Source organism: Podarcis filfolensis, assembly GCF_964270895.1.
Source record: "Podarcis filfolensis genome assembly, chromosome: 15".
Lineage (NCBI taxonomy): Eukaryota > Metazoa > Chordata > Lepidosauria > Squamata > Lacertidae > Podarcis > Podarcis filfolensis.
Genome location: NC_139618.1, coordinates 37547482 through 37569560, shown reverse-complemented (window position 1 = coordinate 37569560; position 22079 = coordinate 37547482). Strand labels below are relative to the sequence as shown.

At 46.7% G+C, this 22079-nt stretch overlaps 1 protein-coding gene across 2 annotated transcripts in view; it reads right to left on the bottom strand.

Moving 5' to 3' along the window:
- The window catches only part of LZTS1 (leucine zipper tumor suppressor 1), a 56717-nt gene that overhangs the window by 33173 nt on the left and 1465 nt on the right, over positions 1-22079 (bottom strand). The window contains exon 1 of one of the 2 annotated variants that reach the window (XM_083588664.1): positions 7549-7634. The exons of the other annotated variant lie outside the window; for it this stretch is intronic. The gene's annotated coding sequence lies outside the window, so the exon portion shown is untranslated. Of the gene's footprint in view, positions 1-7548; positions 7635-22079 lie in introns of those variants that run through there. 2 annotated transcript variants of the gene reach the window in all.

The following is a 22079-nucleotide window of genomic DNA, read 5'->3' as shown; positions in this document are numbered from 1 at the left end:
TGCTATTTCCATCAAATATTTCCCAGCCCTGGATGGAGATCGTTCTCCGCCTCTTGCCTTTTCTAAGACAGCAGAACTAAGTTGTCTCATTGTCTGCCCCAGCCTAGCCTGATTTGGAGGGTTAAAGACAATTAAATAAAAATGGGATCGGGCTTATCTTCTCCTTATTCCCTGTCAGCTGGGGCATGACAGAAGCCTTTGTCCCAGCTGCCAAAGAGATTGCCCAGCCGTCAGCCCTGCCGTATTGACAGCCCATTATGATACAGTGGCCCGGGGAAGGAGAAAGAAGCACGCGAAGAGCTAACCCTTTATGATGCAAATTGGGGTGTGTGGACACGTGTCGGTGTGCAAGTGCCAGAATGGGATTTGAAGACCGCTGAGATTTTATCTGCCCAGCCTGGTGGGTACAGAGTGTGCTGGTGTGAGCATATGGAGTCCCTAGCAGCCAAGAGCACCTGGCCTTGCATATATATTAGGGAGCAGAGAGCTGGTTGTAATAAAAGGGGCAGGGCCTGGAACATATTCTCTATGCTGAGAGGCAGGAGCTGCACTCGCCTCCAGCTGGATGACCCTTAACTGGATATTCAAGAGCCTGTTAATGAAATTAATCAATGCAAAGGGGGAGGGGGAGGATAATAGGCCATATGCAGGGCTTGTTAGAAGGTCACCGAAAGCCACACTGCTCATTTCTGTGCTCAAGCACAAATATCGGAACGCTGCCTCTAGGGAGGAGGGGGAAACTCAATTCGGTTTGCATGTGCCTAACTCACACTCTCTGAAATAATATGCAGACTGAAACATTCACACTTCTCTGAATTTTGCAGCGCAGTTCTACAGCCAAGCGATACACTCTAAAGTAGACATACTAGGGTAAAGCAGGCATAACAATGCATATAAATAGCGAAATGGATGTACAAAATGCATTTTTAGAGGAAACTGCTTTGTATCACCACACAACTTGGAGTTTCTCCTTCAAGTCCCCAAAATATCAGAAGCCTGCTTCACAGTACTATTCGGTATGGCCGCCCCTGTTCCGCTGAGATAAAGCAGGCAACCAGTGGTCGTACTTCATGGAAAGAACTGATTATGTCTTTGTTTTGGCAATCTTTTCCAGCAGGATGATAATATCTATGTCTTAGGTTTAAAAATGATACAAAGTGAACACCTATCTTCAGCTGGTTTTGTTTTGTTTTGCATTGCTTTTAAAACAGATTTGTAGCTGTTTTGTGATATGCTTGTAAATCCTCTTAACATTCAGAAATAACTAAAGAAAGAATTCTTGCGGGGGCAAATTCCATAGTTTAGCCATGTCCTGTGTGAAGAAGTGCTTTGTTTTTTCTGCCCAGGATCTTCCAACATTCAGCTTCACTGAACGGCCCTGAGTTCTAGGACTGCATTTGTTTACAACCCATGAGATGCCTGTTCCAGGAGAAGAAATATAATAATAATAATAATAATAATAATAATAATAATAATAATAATAATTTATTTATACCCCGCCCATTTGGCTGTGTTTCCCCAGCCACTCTGGGCGGCTTCCAACAGAACACTAAAATACAATAACCTATTAAACATTAAAAGCTTCCCTAAACAGGGCTGCCTTCAGATGTCTTCTAAAAGTTTGGTAGTTATTTTTCTCTTTGACATCTGGTGGGAGGGCGTTCCACAGGGCGGGTGCCACTACCGAGAAGGCCCTCTGCCTGGTTCCCTGTAACTTGGCTTCTCATAGTGAGGGAACCGCCAGAAGGCCCTCGGAGCTGGACCTCAGTGTCTGGGCAGAATGATGGAAGTGGAGACGCTCCTTCAGCTATACTGGGCTGAGGCTGTTTAGGGCTTTAAAGGTCAGCACCAACATTTTGAATTGTGCTCGGAAACGTACTGGGAGCCAGTGTAGGTCTTTCAAGACTGGTGTTATATGGTCTCAGTGAGTCCAGGCATGTCCAAAGTCTGTTTCGGGGCCCAATCCGGCCCACCGGTCGGTTTAATCTGGCCCCTGTGGCAGTCTATCTCCTGGGGGGAAATCCTAAAAAAACTTAACAGCTTCAACCTTTAAAAAAGCTCCATAACTTTGGGGTAAAATCGCAAAAAAAGCTCAACAACTTCAATCCTAAAAAAAAGGCAAACAACTCTGGTCGGCCCTCTGGTTTCTCTTCAGATCGTACAAATCTTTCGCCTTTCACTTCATCAAATCCAGCCCTCTTTGAAAAAAGTTTGGGCACCCCAGGCAATCCCACAGATGCCAGTGACCCTCATCCCAATAGAGGGAATTGCAGATCCTCCCTTCTCCTCTGCCCTCCATTTGTATTGTGGGAAATGAATTTAAACAGGCACCCATTGAGTGAGCGGGTGCTTAATTGTCTTTCAGAGTGGATGAAGAGCCCCCATTACAAGACACTCATTCACTCTAATTCATCAGCCTCATTCATTTTGCTGACATTCGCTTGGGATTATTTTGATTGTGGGCAGCGAGGGCATTCAGTTGAGAATTCACAAAGCACACCCGCACAAACACCCACACGCACCACCGCGATCTGTCATTAAGTGAGAGAGAACACTTCAGACTGAATTGCATCTTACAGCTGCTCAAAGAGGCTGGGAGTTCATCGTATTTCATGTTAGTTCAATGAAGAGCATTTGGGAGAATCCACGCCCACTGGCGGCCTCATTATCAAAGCAAGGAATGGATCTGACATTGAGGATCAGAGCTAGGAATTGACACAACTGCTGCAGAGTACCAGCATTTTATTTCCAATGAGAAGACTTCATAGTAGGATATGCAAACAAAAATGGGGTTTAAAAGAATAAATCCAAGACCAAAAGGCACCCCCAATTAACTGGGCAGCATTCCCCCACCCCAAAGATTGTATGTTATTTTTAACAGAAGGTTGTGCACACACCAAACATTGAAAGCAATGACTTCCACCGAAGAATCCTAGAAACTATAGTTTGTTAAAGGTGTTGGCAACTGTAGTTTTGCAGCAGTAACCATAGTCCCCAGGATTCTTTGGGGGGGGGGAGTAATGTGCTTTAAATGGATGGTGTGTACACAAGCTAAGCATCTCATGAAGGCTACAGATGGCAGGCACCGTTTTAGCAAACACTTTCCCTCCTCACTCTCACATGCAAGAGAGAATGCAGTTTTGAAGACGACACCTGTGGCAATGTGCACACACAGTTTACAAACTCAGTGGAACAATTATGAAGTGCAGGCACTCCTCAGTTACAGCACCCAGAGCCATGTCCCTCCTAAAACTATACAACAGACATGGATATCTGACCAATGCAGACATTACGGCTTTAATACGAAGTCAGAGTTTTCCTTACTCCGGCATCCTGCTTCATCCAACATCCAGTTTAATGAAGGGCTCAGTCTATGCTGAGACAGAGACAGATTGAGAGATTGAGAGCGAGATCCTAATATTTAGGGCAGAATCAGTACGGGATGTGGCCTGAGGAAAGGTCGAGAGATCTAGACAGGGGTCAGCAAACTTTTTCAGCAGGGGGCCAGTCCACTTTCCCTCAGACCTTCTGGGGGGCCGGACTATATTTTTTGGGGCGGGGGTAATGAAAGAATTCCTATGCCCCACAAATAACCCAGAGATGCATTTTAAATAAAAGCACACATTCTACTTGTGTAAAAACACCAGACAGGCCCCACAAATAAACCAGATTTAGAAGGCAATTGGGCCAGATCCGGCCCCTGGGTCTTAGTTTGCCTACTTATGATCCAGAGTGTCGCATTTGGCCCCCAGGCCCGAGATTCCCCATCCCCGCCTTAAAGATTAACTCAGAGTAGACCCACTGAAATTACTGAACCAAAGTCAGTCATGTCTATTTATTTACTTCAATGGGTCTATGCTGAGTCAAACTAGCTTTTGAATACAATCCTCGCAGTTTCACTGAAGAGTAAGCCAGCCTGGTCCTGTGTCTGTCAGCACTGACATCCTCCTCCCCACAGCCTTTTCCTTCCACGCCAACAGGGTCTGCTAGGAGCCCAAGTACAGAAATAAGAAAGCTGAACTGGGTCACACAGCCCTGGCATGGGTTACAGGGCTCTCCAAGGAGAGCTTAACTGGCTTGTCAAGAACTCCTGGTCCACATACGATGGCCACTGCAACTGTGGAACAGCGACTGATGCCACATTCCCATTGCAGTGGGACGAAACCAGACCATGGGGAAGCTCTTTCAAGACATCTCTAAAGACGGTCCAGTCCAAATATCTGCTCTGAATCAGGATCCCCCTTCACCTAAACTTCTCTAACATATATGTTCACATGCCGAGTTACAGAACTGGAAGATAATTTGTTGTTATTTCTAAACAACCACTTAGATGTTTTCACGATTAAACAGGACAGTATATATAAATTCTGTTAAATAAAAAAATGTACTGTTTTTTAAAAAAATGTTTTTAAAAGGTATTTATACTCAATTTGCTATATCGTGAGCTGTTTTGTGAAGGTATTCTGCCTTGAATAGCAGGGATATAAACCTACATGAATAATCAATGTTAAAATAAATCAGTGATAAACATTTAGCATAGCCTAGGACAGGAGGTATGATAGTCACCTTCAAATATCTCAACGACTGTCACATAGACGATGGAGCAAGCTTGTTTTCTCCTGCCTGGGAGGGCAGGACTTGAACCAATGGCTTTAAGTTACAAGAAAGAAGATTCCAACTACAGGAAGAACTTGGAGGCTTTTAACTAGAGGTTGGATAGCCACCTGCCCTGGATGCTTTAGCTGAGATTCTTGCATTGCAGGGGGTTGGACTAGATGACCCTCGGGGTCCCTTCCAACTCTACAGTTCTATGATTCTATGTGTAATAAACACATTAGAGGGAGCAGCCTTAGGATATGATTACTAATGCAGTAACTGCTTCTGAAGTTTGAGCCCAATTCTCCACCTGCGCCGTGCCAACTTATATCGGACTTTCCCAAGCTGGTGCTGCTCACCAGATGTTTTGAACCACAACTCCCACCAGCCCTCCTGTTAGCATGGCAGGGGTTGGGGGTTATTGGTGTCATGACCCAACAACATTAGCAGGGCACTGCATTGGCTGACCCCGATTTTCTCCGTTTCCCCTGATGCAGCAACAACTTTCATCACGATCAGAGAGATGAGAAAGACTGCAGCATGCTAAATCTAAGTCCCTAGAATGATTCAGCCCTAGAACATTAGGCCCACTCACATCAGGAACATCCTTCATCTTTGTGGCACAGTGGGAACACCCCCATAAGCTAAATATGCCAGGGAAGGATGTTGATTTCTGTGTATTTAATTACAGGGAGCCTCTCACTTCCCCAGCTGATGTGCAACTAATACTGCAATTGAGCTGTCGCTAATTGTGCCTCTTTTGTTTCCTCTTAAGGGTTTGCTGGATCTTTGGGGCCTGGGAATCCATGTTTGGTTACTTCACAGGAAGTGGCAGGCGTCCTGAGAATGCTACTTTTCATGGGACGCAGGTGGCGCTGTGGTCTAAACCACTGAGCCTCTTGGGCTTGCCGATCAGAAGGTCAGCGGTTTGAATCCCCGTGAAGGGGTGAGCTCCCGTTGCTCTGTCCCAGATTCTGCCAACCTAGCAGTTCAAAAGCACACTGGTGCAAGCAGATAAATAGGTACCGCTGTGGCAGGAAGATGAACGGCGGTTCCATGCACTCTGGTTTCCATCATGATGTTCCATTGCGCCAGAAGCGGTTTAGTCCGGCTGGCCACATGACCCAGAAAGCTGTCTATGGACAAACGCCAGCTCCCTTGGCCTGAAAACAAGATGAGCACCACAACCCGATAGTCGCCTTTGACTGGACTTAACCACCCAGGGGTCCTTTTACCTTTACCTTTTACTTTTCATCAGTTAAAGTAAAGCTTCTCCCTCTTTTGGATGGAATATGTTTAAACGCAACTATTTCCATAGCATGCAGTATGCCTCAGGTTCAATCCCTCGCTTCTCCTGTAAAGCAGACCGGGAAGCCAGTATTGGGAAAGGCATTCTGCCTCTGAGACCCCAAAGAGCTGCTTCAGGTCAGAGTAGACTATACTGAACTAGACAGATCAATAGGCTGGCCTGGTGTAAGTCAGTTCCCTAAGTTCCAGGTGTAAAGCAAGTCAGCCAAGCCACATAAAGGCAAACTAAACGGGGATACATACTGGTTCCAAACTATGGTTCGTTGTTGGAAAGATCAAGTTCCGCTCCCCCTTGGTTCCATTTGTATACTGACAGGTCTGCATCATGCCTCACCCTCTTTCATATTCCAAGTTTCTGCATTGTTCAAGTGTTTCCTCTGTGGCAATAAGGGAGTCTTTAAGGTTATCTTGCTGAGGGCAGCAACCAATTGCCCAGTGCAGCTCCTTTAGCCAAGACAGGACATGACCCTTGATTCAGCTTATTTAGTCAGATGCCAGAAGGGTGTGACAGTAGGGATGGGGGTTGAAATTCAATTTTGGTTTATTGTAATCTTGGTAACTTAGTAATTTGCACTTCCTGAAATGATAAGAGAACCAAAACACTGCTAGCATTCAAAATTTGCACTTCTCCCAATTTTGTGACACGGTTCTTCAATCAAATAATGGGTGCACTAGGGGAGTGTGGGAAAACAAATGCATGTATTTGTGAAAATAACATACAAAAATGCATCGTTCTCATGCAAAATTGCTTACTAAAAGTGTGCATATTTGGAGGAATTTGCACTAAAATGCTGATCAATTTTCATGAAGACTTTAAAAAAAAAAAAGCATTAGCAAGATGATATGGAAACTTTTAGCTGGAGTCAGACAACCACACACTGAAAGTCATACCATTGGTCCAGTCTACAATAGCAGGCAGTAGCCCTTTAGGGTTTCCAACAGCAGATTTCCCCAGCTCTACCTGGAGATGTTGGGAGCTGAACCCAAGACCTTCCTGCATGCAAGGCAGGTGATCCCCCACTGAGCTATAGAGTCCTTCTCTTCTCCAGGAAGTTGCTTTCTGGGGGAATCAGAGTGCCTTCTGTCCACAAGTCCTGCTTGTACGATTGCTCATAAAAAATAATAATTACAAATGCAAACGACTCTCCAGTTCCAAAGGAAACCAAGTAGAGTAGCCCAAGCGTTGGGCAGCTCTCCTCTCAGAGAAGCGGAGAACATGGGGCCCCATTTTACATGGACTCTTTGTGGCAGGGAGCATCCAGCGAGACCATTTAGAGCGTCTTAAGCTTCACACCTAACAATCTGGTTGGTGACACTGACTGTGCTCCCGTGGGTCCTCATTGCAGCAAATTACCTGCTTTAAGTATTAAGAAGGGGTGGCAGTGGCGGATGGGGGGAGAGCCGTTTAATTTTAGATTGGAGAAGTTAGTAGCTGAGCCCCGGGGGTTGCCATGGAAACTAGGCATTGGTTGCCATTTCTCCCTTCCCACCTCTAAGTAATTAGGTAGCGAACCTCCCCGCAGGGGGAAAATAGGACTGGAGCTCAAAATCACATTTGAGCAATTTCACCATCATGTGGGAAATCTTCTGTTAACACAGTTTCACCTTTCGGAAGGTAAGCTGCTTGCCACTTTATAAACTCACGATATCCCTGGCAGACAGTGCAGGAGAAGACGCTGGGGTATGCCTTCCTGGTGGCATGTTTAAATGTCCTTCCTTCATCAGTCCTGGAGGGAAGATACACAAATACCCCAAACCACAAGCACAAGTTCCCCTACAACTCCAGAAAGCTTGAGTCAGTGACTCATGTCCTCCTGTACTCCTTTGGTCGTGGCATAGACAGATAGATAAAACTTTATTTGCATTTGCTAATAGCCATAGCAACAGTAAAACATTACAGTATACGCAGAAAAGGAAATTTGATATAAGAGCACAATTTAAAGTCCTGAATCAGCAGTCAGTTAGTGGCCCTTTTCTGACTGCCTCAGCTATGAACCTAGCAACCTTTGCTGTTATCTGCTCATTTTGATCTGATAGAAGAAAGGGCATTGTGGCAGTGGTTGAGCACCCTGGGATGGTTAATACGAGTGTGGTGATGATCTCGTTCCTCAGGTCTTTGTAGACAGTACAAGACAGCAGGACGTGTGCCACTGTTTTGGTGCTACCATCTCCACGGGGCAAAGACATTTCTCAGGCGGGATCTTTTGGAATCGACCCTCAAGTACCACAGATGGCAAAACATCCAGTCTTACAAGTGTAAAAGCACGTCTGTATTTTGGGATAATAAGTTTGTGCAGCTATGGGGCCAGAGAATCAAAATGGAGAGGTGGAAAATGAACATACCAAGGGCAGAATTTCCTTATAGTGGCCAGGTTGTTCTAATGGTTGTGGCATATGTGAAATCTCTACTGAACCCTTCTTATAACATCTGCCAGGAGTTGCACATCTCTCAACTCCGTTCAGCTCAACACGCATCTCTCACTCTCAGTGAGGTCCATTCTTAACCTGAAACTGTTCTTAACCTAGGTGCCACTTTAGCTAATGGGGCCTCCCGCTGCCGCTGCGCGATTTCTGTTATCACCCTGAAGCAAAGTTCTTAACCCAAGGTACTATTTCTGGGTTAGTGGAGTTTGTGAAGCGTCTGCAACCTGAAGCGTCTGTAACCCGAGGTACCACTGTATTCCATTTCCCCAATGTTCCCCTAATTTTTAATTTCTGCATTATATTTGAGCTACAAAACCCACTTCTGGAAATCAAGTGGAAGTTTAGGGCTGAGTTCTGTGTCAATGCTTCCAGGAAATCCATCTGCAACCCCATTAATCCACAAAATTGTGGGAGTAAAGTGATGAAATTTGCGGTGGCACGCCAACACAGAGTTCTTTCTTGCTGTTTCCATGGGGGAATTGTGGGGCAACAGAAGCATGCATGTGCAGAAAGGGAGCAGTGGCACTGCCCAATGTTGTACGTTGTTGTATCACACCAGACACCATGGTGTGAATGAAAAGAGTGTGACAGAGAATCATAGAATTGTAGGGTTGGAAGGGACCACGAAGATCATCTAGTCCAACCCCCTGAAATGCCACAATTTTTTGCCCAAAGATTAAGAGTCTCATGCTCTACCGACTGAGCTGGTATACTGCAGGTATAGCAGTGTGAAAGGGTCATTGGACACAGGCACTAGCATTCTAATCAGGCATCATAATCACGTCTGAACACACCCTTTGTGAATCAGTGGTTAGGGCTGACCCTATCAGCCAATCAGCCAATCCCCTCTGCTGGAGAACAGAACTCTGCATGCCTCGTGACCTGCCCTTGTCCCATCACTAAGATGCAGTGAAGGATGCTAACCCATTACTAGTGTTGAAGCAAGATTCAGCTGCCATTCTGGTTGGCTTCTGTATGTGGAATGGGGAGAGGGTACCACTTTGTCCTTGCCTCTCAGGCAGCAAAATGTCTTGAGCCAGCTCTGCCAATGGAGCTGTACAGTTCACCTGCATGTCTGGGGTTGGGGGTAAGGGATGGGAGAACAGTGAAGGAAATAGCCCTACTGAAGATGGGGGGGGGGGGGGAGACAGGGGGAGCAGTCATGGAAAAGAAGAAGGAATCACATGGTTATTGTTGCTAATTTATTTATTGGAGTTATTAAGCCTGGTTTTCAAAAAACAGATTACAGTGTACTCTAAAACAAAGAGTAAAAAGCTAACTAACTAACAACCCATAAATGCAGGGCTGTATGCAACTGACTTCTACTCAGAGTAAACTCACTGAAATGAATGAGTTCTAAGTTAGACATGCCTAATAATTGCAAAGGGTCTATTATGAGTAAGACTAGCACGGGCTACAACTCACAATCAACAATATTCAGGACCTGAGCCACTAATAGAAAAAATAAGAACAGCAGCAGATAAAAGCGCAATATGACAAAATCAACCAAGTGCAGACTGGATTAAATAAGCCTTTGGCCAGCAAAGGGGAGTGGCATACTTCCTGGGAGAGGTAATTCCAAAAATTTGGTGCCACCCCATAAAAGGTCCTGTCCCTGGTCTCACTTCATAAGAAAGCTGTGTGTGGCTGTTAGTAGTAATTAAAGAGACACTCTCCAGGGTGGGAAAAGATTCTCAGATGTGGTTCCAATGCACATCTGAGAATACATTATTTAATTATTCTCTCTCTCAACTGTGTAATGGATTTTTAAACTGCTTTTCAAGAACAATTATCTTCCCAAGGCAGACTAGCAGCTGTTCACAGGGGACGTGAGAAATGCAGGTTGCTTGCAGTGGAACCTTTCTGCACGGCCATGAATAGGCTGAATAACCTGATACTTGTGTATTTAAATGGCATTTCTATCTTTCACACATGCTCACAGACAGCAGGTTGGGAGAGGCACAAAAGTATCTTAAGTGCCATGTGTGAAATATTCCTAAATCCCGGTGGGAGTACAGTGTCTGACACGTCCATAACTGAAAGCTCTTGGCTACATCTGAGCCTCCTTGGCAGATATCTTTTCTGTTTCATGGCACTTAACGCCCACTGCAGGGATTTCTGAACAGGCACGGTTGGCAATGGAAGAAGATGCATGCAGAGGAAGGATGGGGCAAGTGAGGCAGAGGAAAAGTGCAGGAAGGGAAGAAGAGCCAGATAGCATCATAGCTCTCAAGGGTGTTACATTGTTCTAGGGACAATCTGGGAGAGGGCATTGCTGTAAAGAAGGAAAAGAGTTTTTGTGGGGTGGGAAGCTGCAAATCTAGAAACAGTTCAGTCCAATTCCTAAAAATAATCTGAGTCTTGCAGCACTGTGTTAATGGGACTTACTCTCTGGTAAGAACCTGTAAGATTGCAATCTTAACAAGTTGAACAAAGAACCCTGCGGGCTCAGATCACAAGTCCATATAGACCGGCATCCAGGTTCCAAAATTTGCCAGCAATTTCTGCTGTTCTCTCAGTGGCAGCTTAACTGAATAGCTTCCCATACCCTTGAACTTTGTCTCCCCTTGCAAACCCATATTATCCCCAAATGCAATGCCCATTTTCAGATGGTAGAAAACAATTTTTCCATGGGTTGTCGATCCCACTCTCAATGGCTAGATTTAAGAATTACTTTATTCTTTTGCTGAGTCCATTATGGAATGTGTGCTTTTTTCTTCAATTACAGGTAAATGAACATTAGGAAGAACTTCCTGACAGTAAGAGCTGTTCAACAGTTTTATCAGAAGTGCAAACTGACACTGAAAGATTTGCTAGAGTTATTAATTTTACTCTTACCCTTGTAAGCCGTAGTTATAGTTAAACACGGAACACAGCACATCGTACAAGCAGGTTTATTGCAGAGAAGCACGTCTATTGGACCAGGCAGCAGCAGCCACCACCAACGTCTTGTAAATGTCAATTACAACATCTAAATGTGCTCTGCAATTTTCACGCCCAATTAGAGGACCTATAACACCATCTCCTTGCGTATGAGATATGGCAGCCAGCCAAGCGCATCCATCACGCATCCGTGTGAGACCTCAAATCAATTCCCCTTTCAGAAATTCTCTTGCAGGCAAAGGGCTGTGCAGTATTTCATGGGGATGAAGAGGGGCTCATCAGAGATTTGTCTTGCAGAGAAAGAGCCTGATAAGTAAAGCACCTCCATAGTCTTCCTACATCGCTGCCTATATTTAAGACTGTGAAAAAGACCCAGAGGTGTCTGTAGCCAATGCCCCTTCCCACACAGAATAAATTAAAATATGGTTGCTATGCTGAAGAGGAGGCGGTGCCTGTTCCCAGATTTATTTATTCAGTTTCGCTAACAGACTCATAACTGGTCTTTAAAGAAAGAGTCTTCATAAAGTGGCTTATAATCCATCCATCTACATATCTCAAAACATGGCTGATTAAATATAATTTTAAAAAGTATCAATTTCATAACACTATTTTTTTAAAAAAACAGCACAAGAACAGCAATGGCCCAGCCTGGATTAAATCAGCTTTCCTGATGCAAATAAAAGTATGCATGGTTTAGAACAGGGACGTCCAAGAGGTAAATCGTGATCTACCGGTAGATCACTGGACATCTGTGGTAGATCACTGGCTCCCCCCAATGAAGCTCAACAAGTTTGGCTCCCTTAAAAAGAGCTCAACATCTTTGCCTTGCACCCCCAAAAACGGGGGCTTTTCTCCTCCCTCAAAAAGCTCAACAACTCTGACCTGAACCCATAAAAAACAGGGCTTTCCTTCCTAAAAAAAAAAAAGCTCAACTGCCAGTTTTTAACTCTGTGAGTAGATCGCAGTCTCTTGGGAGTTGGCCACCCCGGTTTAGAAATAATGGGTAATTCCTCCTCACACTTCCTGACTCCCTGCCAGTTATATTACAACTTGGAGTCACCCAATGAAATTGACTGGTCGTTAATTCAGAGCAGACAAAACAAGTATCTCTTAGCAGACTGATATGCTTCACTGCTGCAAGATATGATGGTGGTCACTGGCACTGATAGCTTTACAGGGGACTAGCCCTATTCTCCATAAATTTGCCTGCCAATGGCTTTTGGCTAGGATATCGTAAACCTTCATGTTCAGAGGCTATCCATCTCTGAATACCACTTGCTGGGAGAGGGGCCTTTGGGGCTTCCTGGAGACTTCTGACACAGCACTGAGGGAAGCAGACTGCTGAATGAAAGAGAACTTTGGTTTGGTCCAGAAGGGCTCATCTTATGACAAGGGTGGGTTAATTTGTTTGGGCCACAATCCCTTATGGGCAATTTTCTGGGGGCTGCATCACAGTGGTGGGTTCCGTCAGAGGCAAAAAGTGAGCAAGGCCAGAAGCCAATGTGGTGGAAAGATGCATGTGACCAGCCAGACAAATACTAGAGGTTTTTTCTAGACTCTCAGCTTTCCATGGAAGGGACCTGGAGAGGGACTGTAGGCTGGGGAGACTTCCAAGGGCTAGATAGAAAAGCTCACTGGCCATATTCAGCTCTTGGGCCCAAAGTCCCATCTCCCTTGCCTTACGGCCTTATTTTTTATCTTCTGACCTTCCACACAGGCTAGCATAACATTCCCCTAGCAAGACTGCCATCTTTGCTCCAGGGAACAGGGTGCTCTTTCACGTCACTGGCACAGCGTCTCCCTGCCTAAATGCAGCATCCAGCCCACATAAGAACACATTCCTTCTGCAGCAAATTTAGAAATGAAGTAATGGGAGGTGGGTGGTGGGGAGAAACGTTTCGCCTGGCACGTAACTGGTCCTTGAAACTTGTTGCTATGGAATGGAACAATGCCTGAGAAGGCTACCCATGTTAAATAATACATCCATTAACCAATGGTTCACTCTGAGCACTCCTATGTCAAGATGATGATGATGATGATAATAATAATAATAATAATAATATAATTTATTTCTATCCCGCCCTCCCCAGCCGAAGCCGGGCTCAGAGCGGCTAACAACAATAAAAGTAACACAGCATTCTAAAATCAATTCATTCTAAAATCAATTCAGAATCAAATTAATGGCAACCGTTGGGCTAGAGTTCTATGAAGATTATCAAAGGAGGGGGTCAGACTGTGCCTTGGCCAAAGGCCTGGTGGAACAGCTCTGTCTTGCAGGCCCTGTGGAAAGATGTCAAGTCCTGCAGGTCCCTAGTCTCTTGTGACAGAGCGTTCCACCAGATCAGGGCCACAGACGAAAAAGCCCTGACTCTGGTTGAGGCCAGCCTAACCTCCCTGTGGCCCGGGATCTCCAAGATGTTTTTGTTTGAAGACCGTAAGGTCCTCCATACCAGGAGAGGCGGTCCCATAGGTATGAGGGTCCTAGGCTGTATAGGGCTTTAAAGGTTAAAACCAGCACCTTAAACCTGATCCTGTACTCCACTGGGAGCCAGTGCAGCTGGTATAGCACCGGGTGAATGTGATCCCGCAGCGAGGACCCTGTAAGGAGTCTCGCCGCGGCATTCTGCACCCGCTGGAGTTTCTGGGTCAGTCTCAAGGGCAGCCCCACGTAGAGTGAGTTACAATAATCAAGTCTGGAGGTGACCGTCGCGTGGATCACAGTGGCTAGGTTAGGGCGAGAGAGGTAAGGAGCCAACTGCTTAGCTTGGCAGAGATGGCAAATGTATCCTTTATTTTGGATTGACTGCTGCAATGTGCTTTGCGTGGGGCTGCCCTTAAAGATGCACTCACTGATGGCCTCCCATTGGCTATGGAGAGGATGCTGTGTCCTGGTCCAATGCTAGATTCCAGGGAGAAGGGAGCTAGTAGGCTGGAGGGGAGGGGAGGTAGGGCTGCTCAGAAGATGCAGGACTGCAGACAACTTTGAGTGACCAACTTGCTCCAACAAGGGTTGGGAGCTAAGGCTCTGGCATCAAACTATGTCCTCCAAGCTCCACCTGTAACATGGAGAACTTCAGGGCCTGAAAGGGTTAACCCCCGGCCTGAAGATGGGCAGTCCTCCTCTGTTCCATAGCCTCCCTCCTGGTGCATCCTTTGTGCCACCGGACCGGTGATGTGTGATGGGAGGCTCAGGAGAAGGCCTTGGTGGTCTACCAGATTCCTCTGGTGGATCCTGTCCCCCAGCCTCAGTCTCAATGGTCCCCTGATCTTCAGGAGCTGCCTCAGAGTCCTGAACCTGATCTTGCTTCTCAGCTGCTGACTCTGCTGCTGGATTCAGGGGTCATCATGACACAGGAAGGTTTTGCAACCAGGATTTCAACCATGGCTGGCAGCCATGCTTTTCCGGGCAACCTCAAACCATCATTTCCTGCAAACTACAGCTTGCTACCATTTTGGAAAGAGAGAACAGCACAGGATGAGAGGCGGGAGCGAGTCCAGAAGCAGACCTGGGGCTCACAGAAGCACAGAGCTAGAGGGCGCCTTTAGGGCACCTCGTTCAGTCTCCTGCTCAGTGAAAGCAATTCAGTGCTCTAGCATCCCCAACAGATGGCTGCCCAGTGTTTTTCTGAGGATCTCCAGGAAGGAAGAGCTCACCATCTCTCTGGGTAATTGGCTTTGCTGTTGAACTGCTCTTACCATCAAGGCACTTTGAATGTTCAACCAAAATCTGCACTCCTGGAAAAGCAACTGCCAGAAAGGGAAGTCCCGCCTACATGATGGGCCGAGGGACCCTCTAGATACTGTTGAACTCCAACTCCATTCAGTTCCAGCCAAGCTGGCCAATTGTCAGGTATGATGGGAGTTGTAGTCCAACAACATTTGGAAAGCCAGGTCCTGGTTTTCATTAAAGGCACATAAGCTCTTAAAATGTATTTGTTGTTTAAATATTTATTTTTTTACCTTTTGGCTCCCCAGGTGGACTTCCAAGATATAGAAAGATATGTTGAAACAATCACATCCCCCACCCCATATACCCTGGGGAGAGGGGAAGAAGATTAAACCCTTAAACATAGAAAATGGTTTTCACAGACTGTTGAAATGCCAATAAGGAGAGGTTGTCCTGCTGGGCAGGGGCTGATCTACCAATTTCAGTTTCTCTCTGTTTATCATTTTTGCAATTTTAAGTTCGGTTCTACACATTTTCACATCAGTCTGCATTTTTTAAGTAGTCTCATGAAAATTGACCAGCAGTTTAATGCAAATCTCTCCTAAAACACACATATTTTATGCCATTTTGCCTAATACATACATTTTTGTAATGCAATGTTTCCTTCCAAGGGACGCGGGTGGCGCTGTGGGTAAAACCTCAGTGCCTAGGACTTGCCGATCGTATGGTCAGCGGTTCGAATCCCCGTGGCGGGGTGAGCTCCCATCTTTCGGTCCCAGCTCCTGCCCACCTAGCAGTTCAAAAGCACTCTTAAGTGCAAGTAGATAAATAGGTACCGCTTTATAGCAGGAAGGTAAACGGCGTTTCCGTGTGCTGCGCTGGTTCGCCAGAAGCGGTTTCGTCACGCTGGCCACGTGACCCGGAAGTGTCTCTGGATAGCGCTGGCCCCCGGCCTCTTAAGTGGGATGGGCGCCCAACCCTAGAGTCGGACACGACTGGCCCTTACGGGCAGGGGTACCTTTACCTTTACCCTTTAATGTTTCCTTGCTTAATGCATTTTTTAATGCTATTTTCTGTAATATATGCATTTTGAGGCATACTTTACCTTCAGTATATGCATTTTAGTTCACATTATTTGGCAGGAGAATTGCATTGCAAAATTTGGTGAAGTGTCAATTTCAAGGGAAGGCTGCATTTCCATTTGTGCATGTGTTGGAACGCAGGGATTTGGTAGATTCGCCTTTAAATGCAAACTGAATCTCATTTCTCCCCAGTCCTTGCTCCTGGGGTTTGCGTTCCACTAACCTGGATGCCGCCACCAAGAAGACCATATCCCAGTCAAGTGAGCCTCTGATGGCATGGAGAGGTAGAGCAAAGTGCCTATCTGCGCAAGGAAAGCAGAAATTGTATTTCTGCAAGCAACAAAAGCAAACTCTACTAATCAGATCTCAAAATAAACAAAAGAGTGACACAGGAAAAACAACAACAGAATGGAAGCAAATAAAAGGATGTCAGAGAAAAAGGACTAGTGTGGAAGAAGCAAACTAGGGCTTGGACATTCAACCAAGGTCAAACAATTTCTTTGCTTCATCTCGTGCTGGGGCCCAAGTTCAGCTTACAGCATTCTCTTCCCTCCCGAATCCGGTAACTTTAAAGCTGCTAGTTTCCAAGCAGAAGACTACTGTTCACCAACCTCCCACCATGTTTCAGCCCTGCCTGCCAGTGACTAACGTGGTGGCACAGCAAGCTAAACCCAATTTTAGCAGCTTGCAGTGCCAAGAAGAGGATGTGTTGTCAGGGACTGGGCCTGCCTCAAACAGAGAACTGGGTGGTTTCGGCAGCCAGTGAGCTGCCAGGATGAAGGGTACAGTACAGCACGGCTGGGATGCGCAAGACTTGGGGGGACAGAGTGTGCAAGTGTGCTGTTCTGGTTACACACACACACACTCAACCAAGTGCTATCCAGCTGCTTCCACTTTGAGGCTAGAAGCTGTGCTTCCATCTAAAACCAGTGTTGCTTTGCACACACGCCAGACAGAAAGGGGAAACATTTTGCATCTGGTGCACCGTGCCATTCATGTTAAACCCTTTGCAGCCTGAGGGCCACATTCCTTCCTGAGAACCTTCCAGGGGCCACAGGATGCATGTGGTGGGTGGGTCCAGAGGCAAAAATGAATGAGAACATTACCATTGCATGATGGGCTCATTTCTGCAAATACTTACATCACCTCTCTGTCCACCTCCACCTAGGCAAGCAAGAAGCAGTATTAGCAGCCAAGGAGGGTGCAAAGCAGAAATGTGTCCTAGGAAGACCACTGGAGAGAGTTTCAAGGGCCAAACAGAGAGATCTGAGGGCCACATTTGCTCCCTGGGCCTGAGGTTTCCCATCCATGTTTTAAACCATGCTTATGCCCCACTTCTTTTCCTTGTCCCATAATTCACCAGATCTCTGATTTCACACCATCTATCATTTTACCATACATTCATTTCAGCAGTGTTTGAGATTAGCCATCCTGCACCAACCAGCTCCGTCCCCTGTCATCCATGCACAAATGCCTGCAGGGAGCAAGTCTCTGTGTGGACAGTTGCATGTGCAAAGGTTTCCTCCAGGCAACCTGGAACCCTGCGCAATCAGGATTCCAAGTCAACGCGCAAGCATTGCGCATGCAGCTGTGTGCAGAAAGGACCTCTGATTACAGAAGTTCATGCTGTTTGCGCTGGGGTAAAGCTAACCAGCGCAGCCCCTGCATGTCAGGAAAAGCATGCAAAGAAGACTGCTGCCTGTTTCTATGCAGCCAGCTGAAGCTGGGGGGAAAACTGCTGTTCTTCAAAAGACAGCAATTTCCAAAACAAGGTATTACTGTGTCCTCAGAGCTCCAGAGACATTTGCACAGGAGGTCACAGAGACATCCCATGAGCTGCTTGCCAATGCCGGCCAAAAATCAAAACCATTTGCAAACAATGCCTGGCCGGTTCAATTGCTGTGCCTGAAGCAAACCTTGGCAAACCACACTCCAGCAATAATTATGAAGTGAGGTATTCAGCTCGCATCTGGCACTGTTCTATCTATCAGGAATTCTAGATAGCACAGCCTCATTAGGACTTTTGTTCCAGGTGGTGCGCTCCACGGAAACCACATCTGCGCTCACTCCTACCTATCATGTTGCACCCTCCTCCTAATGCATTTGAAAAACACAATGATCACAAGGTCCTTGCTTTGGCTCTGATCACACCCCCTCCACCTCCAGGGAGAGGCCTTAAGTCACAAAGGCTGCTTGCAGTTGAGTCTTAAAAACCCTTTTCAGTTTCCCTTTTATTTCCCCCACTCCTTAAAAAATATGGATCAAGGCAAAACAAGGAATGATGGGAGCTAGCCTGATGTTTGTGAACAAGAACTGGAGCTCAGCGGAAGAGAGCATGTTTTGCATGAAAACAGTTCCAGGTCCGATCCAAGTTAAAAGGATTAGATAGAAGCTGGTGATGGGAAAAGGCTCTTCGGCTGAAACCCTGGGAAGCTGCTGCCAGTCAGGGTAGAAAATGCAGGCTAGATGACTGAATAGTGTGATCTGGGAAAAGAGAACTTTCTATGACCAACAGGGGCCAGGGTGGATTTAGAGCTGTGTGTCCAGCGCAAGCACTGGCCGTTGAGCTGAGCAAAGCCTGATAAGCAAGGCGCTGGACTTTGGGAAGGGGGCATGAGGGTCTGACAGGGTCCTCCTATCTCCTTCCCAAAACCTACTTAGCACTTTCCCAGCTTTGGGTAGGAGGTGGGAGGGCTCTAGGACTCTGCCAGATCCCCAAGCCCATCACTACAGGGTCTAAACTCAATTGGAATGGATCAGGCATAGGCAAACTCAGCCCTCCAGATGTTTTGGGACTACAACTCCCATCATCCCTAGCTAACAGGACCAGTGGTCAGGGATGATGGGAATTGTAGTCTCAAAACATCTGGAGGGCCGAGTTTGCCTAGGCCTGGAATGGATGGATTCAGGTCCGAAAGGCAAAACTTGTGTCATGAAGCAGAAACTATGGCTCTGCAACCATCTTGCCACCAGGTGGAAGGAATAGGGTGTCATCTCAGTAGGGCTACATCTGGTGGGGGCTGGTCCATTACAGCCCTGCTAGGTCTCAGTGGTTCCCTTGTAGAAATCAGCCCAGAGGAAGATGGGGACAAAACTAGAATTTGTTGTCATTGGCTCTGGCTTCCACCTACTGTTTGGGTTCCCTGCCTCCAACCCCGCCAATCACAATGGGTACCAGTCACTACTTCACAATTGCAAGGGAAGTGTACCTCCCAGATGATGATCTTACCCCACCAGTGCTGGGAGTTTGGATTTCCTCCATGGGAAAGTTTTTGGTGGTCAAAGAAGAGGCAAAAGGAAAGGAGTAGGACAGCATGTGCTTTCCATGCTGAAGGTCCCAGGCTCAGTCCCTCACATTGATGGGATGGGAGTCTTCCCAGACGGAAGCCTTGGAGAGCTGCTGCCAGCCAGTGTGGACAATACCAAAGTAGACTTGGTGTACTTTCTCTCTGTTTAGGACTTATCCAGATGGTGTAAAACAACTACCACCAGATTTTCTCCATAGCACTTGTCAGAGCTACCCTAGGTCCCAGCTCACAAAGGACCAACGCTGCTTCGTTGTTAAGTATAAAAGTCTTTATTGAAGTTCAGTTTCACTTCCAGAGCCGCAGCGCGCAGCTCCACGTCTCAAGTGTCAGACCGCTGATGCTCCGTCTGAGTCTCCTCCCCCTTGACACCAATTTAAGATTCTAGCCTTGCTCCACCTTCTCCGCTGCTCCTTCCTCCTCTGGGTCCGCCTGCCCGCCGGGGTTCCGCCCTTTCTAGCCTCTTCTCCCGCTGATTCCCCTGAGCCTTCTCCCTCCCTCCGGCGGGCTTTAGGAGCTGGTTCCCCATCCGGGTCTCCTGCTGTTCCGCGCGCCTGCATACTTGAACTTGGCGCGCGCGCCCAGCCAGCAGCTTTCCTCCTGACCGTTCCACTGCTGCTGTTACTGCTTCCCCCTTCGGGGGGGCTAGCTGCAACTGACCTCCCCTCCGTTGGAGGCGTGGTCAGCCCTGACTCCCTCTCTGGAGGAGACACTGCCCCTGACACATGTGACTCCTCCCCCCCACTACGCTCTGGTGGGGAAACTGGTCCCGATCCTCCACTGCTGCTTTGGGGTTCCCCTCTGGCTCCTTGTTTCTGGTGCGTCCCCCCTGGGACCCCCCTTGCCCTGACCATCGGCGCCCCCTTCTGGGAATCTTCTGATTCGCTGGAGAAGCTCATGGAATCTCTCGGGCCACTGTCATACTCCCCTACGCTGCCCTCGGATTCTTCCCCTTCGCTCTCCAATTCCTCTCTCCCCAGTGCTCCTGCTCCTGATTCCCTGACAGCACTGTACTTCGAAATTTAACATTAAAGAGCTTCCATTGCTTTTACAATGTGTATAGCATTTCTTCTCACAATGCAAATCCATACATGCCTTGTACAGGCTTGTATCAAATTCTAGTCCTACTCAGAGTAGACCCACTGATATTAAGAAACATGACCAAATTAAAGTCATTCATTCCAATGAATTACTCCAGATAGAAGTTGGTTGGATATGATCCTACATCTCATTCAGTTTAATGAGGCTTATTCCCTGGTAAATGGGCTTAGGATGGCCGCACTGGTTCCCTGATGCGAAAATTAGTGGATAGACAACAAAAATTGCTTTATTGCAGAATATGATGGTGCTGATGAGTATTCAAGCACTGGGAATTCTATGGGGTATAAATATTTTTTTAAAACCATCTCTCTCTCTCTCTCTCTCTCTCTTTCCCTCTCCACTCCAAGTTTACAAAATAAATCAGATAAATATACATGTCATGAACTTAAGTAGCCTCAGACTCTGAACATGAAGGATGTGAAACATTCAGCAGCAGCAGTTGTGATCTCCTGTCTGTCTGTAATAAATGACAAGGGGTCCGATGGCAGCAGGGGGGAAGGTTAGCTCTGCTTCCCGCAGATTGTTGTTGCAATTAAAAGAGAACATCTGGAATGGCCCATTATCTGTTCACTCTGGGTGAAATACATGCAAATGCCGTGGTGAGACTTCGCTAACGGTGAGCACTGTTTTGTGAACAATGCATGCTGCAGCATTTTGCTGGACACCACAGACAGTTGTCTCCTAAGACCTGGGCATTACATTGTGAATGGCCAGAGTATTTTCTGCACAAAAACACACCAGTTTCTCAGATGGCAGTTCTAAGAATGCTTAATTGCAAGTGAGCCCGCTTGAAAACAAAAGAGAACAGCGGGTCTTAAAGTCAGTTCAAATCTGCACCGACCACATCAAGATGATCACAACCTAGGCATGGTACATTTCACCACAAAGGGATTTTTATCACAGGCATGGCATTCCATCTAAGAGGGGTCCACTTCCACTAACATAAAATATGTCACCAAACCAACCAACCAATCTAGAGCTATACCTCCTGGCATGCTGCCACAAACAAGTTTCATTATGTATGCATGGGGGTGAGTGGGTGGACAGGCACACTGTGGGTGGGAAGAGAGGAAATCAACAAGAACTACGGTCTTCATCATATTCCCAACATGAGCAAATCCACTCTTTCTTCCAGGTCAGCTGCTTTCAGCATTGGTGACAAATTCCAGAGGAGCGGACGTGTTTGTCTGTTGCAGCAAGAACAACAGAGGTTCCATGTCCGCTATACATTTAAAGTAGTATCATACCACTTTAAAGAATTATGGGGACTGAAGTTTTTTAAGGGTGCTGAGAGTCCCCTCACAGAACTGGAATTCCCAGAGCTCCCTGGGAAGAGGGCTTGATCAATCAATTGATGAATCCCTCTGGGAATTATAGGGAAGGGAATAGGAGCCACAGTCTTGCGGGACAAAAAGACTAACACATTTACTGTACTGTAAGCCAGAGGTTTTCAACCTTTTTGGGTCCATGGCTCCCTTGACCAACTACATTCTTTCTGAGGCACCTCTGTGGGGCTCAGGAGTTCAGTTATATCACCCCTTGCCTGCAGACCTGGCAGCCTCTCGCCCTTTTTCGAACACCTTCCCTTGTGGAGTGTTCCCTCAGCCTCCTCTCCTCTCTCCTTGGGAGTCCTCTGGGCAGCCGCAGCTGCCGCCCCTGGTCTCTGAGCTGCCCCCCCTGTCCCAAAGAGAGGTGCCTCCTCACACTGCCCCA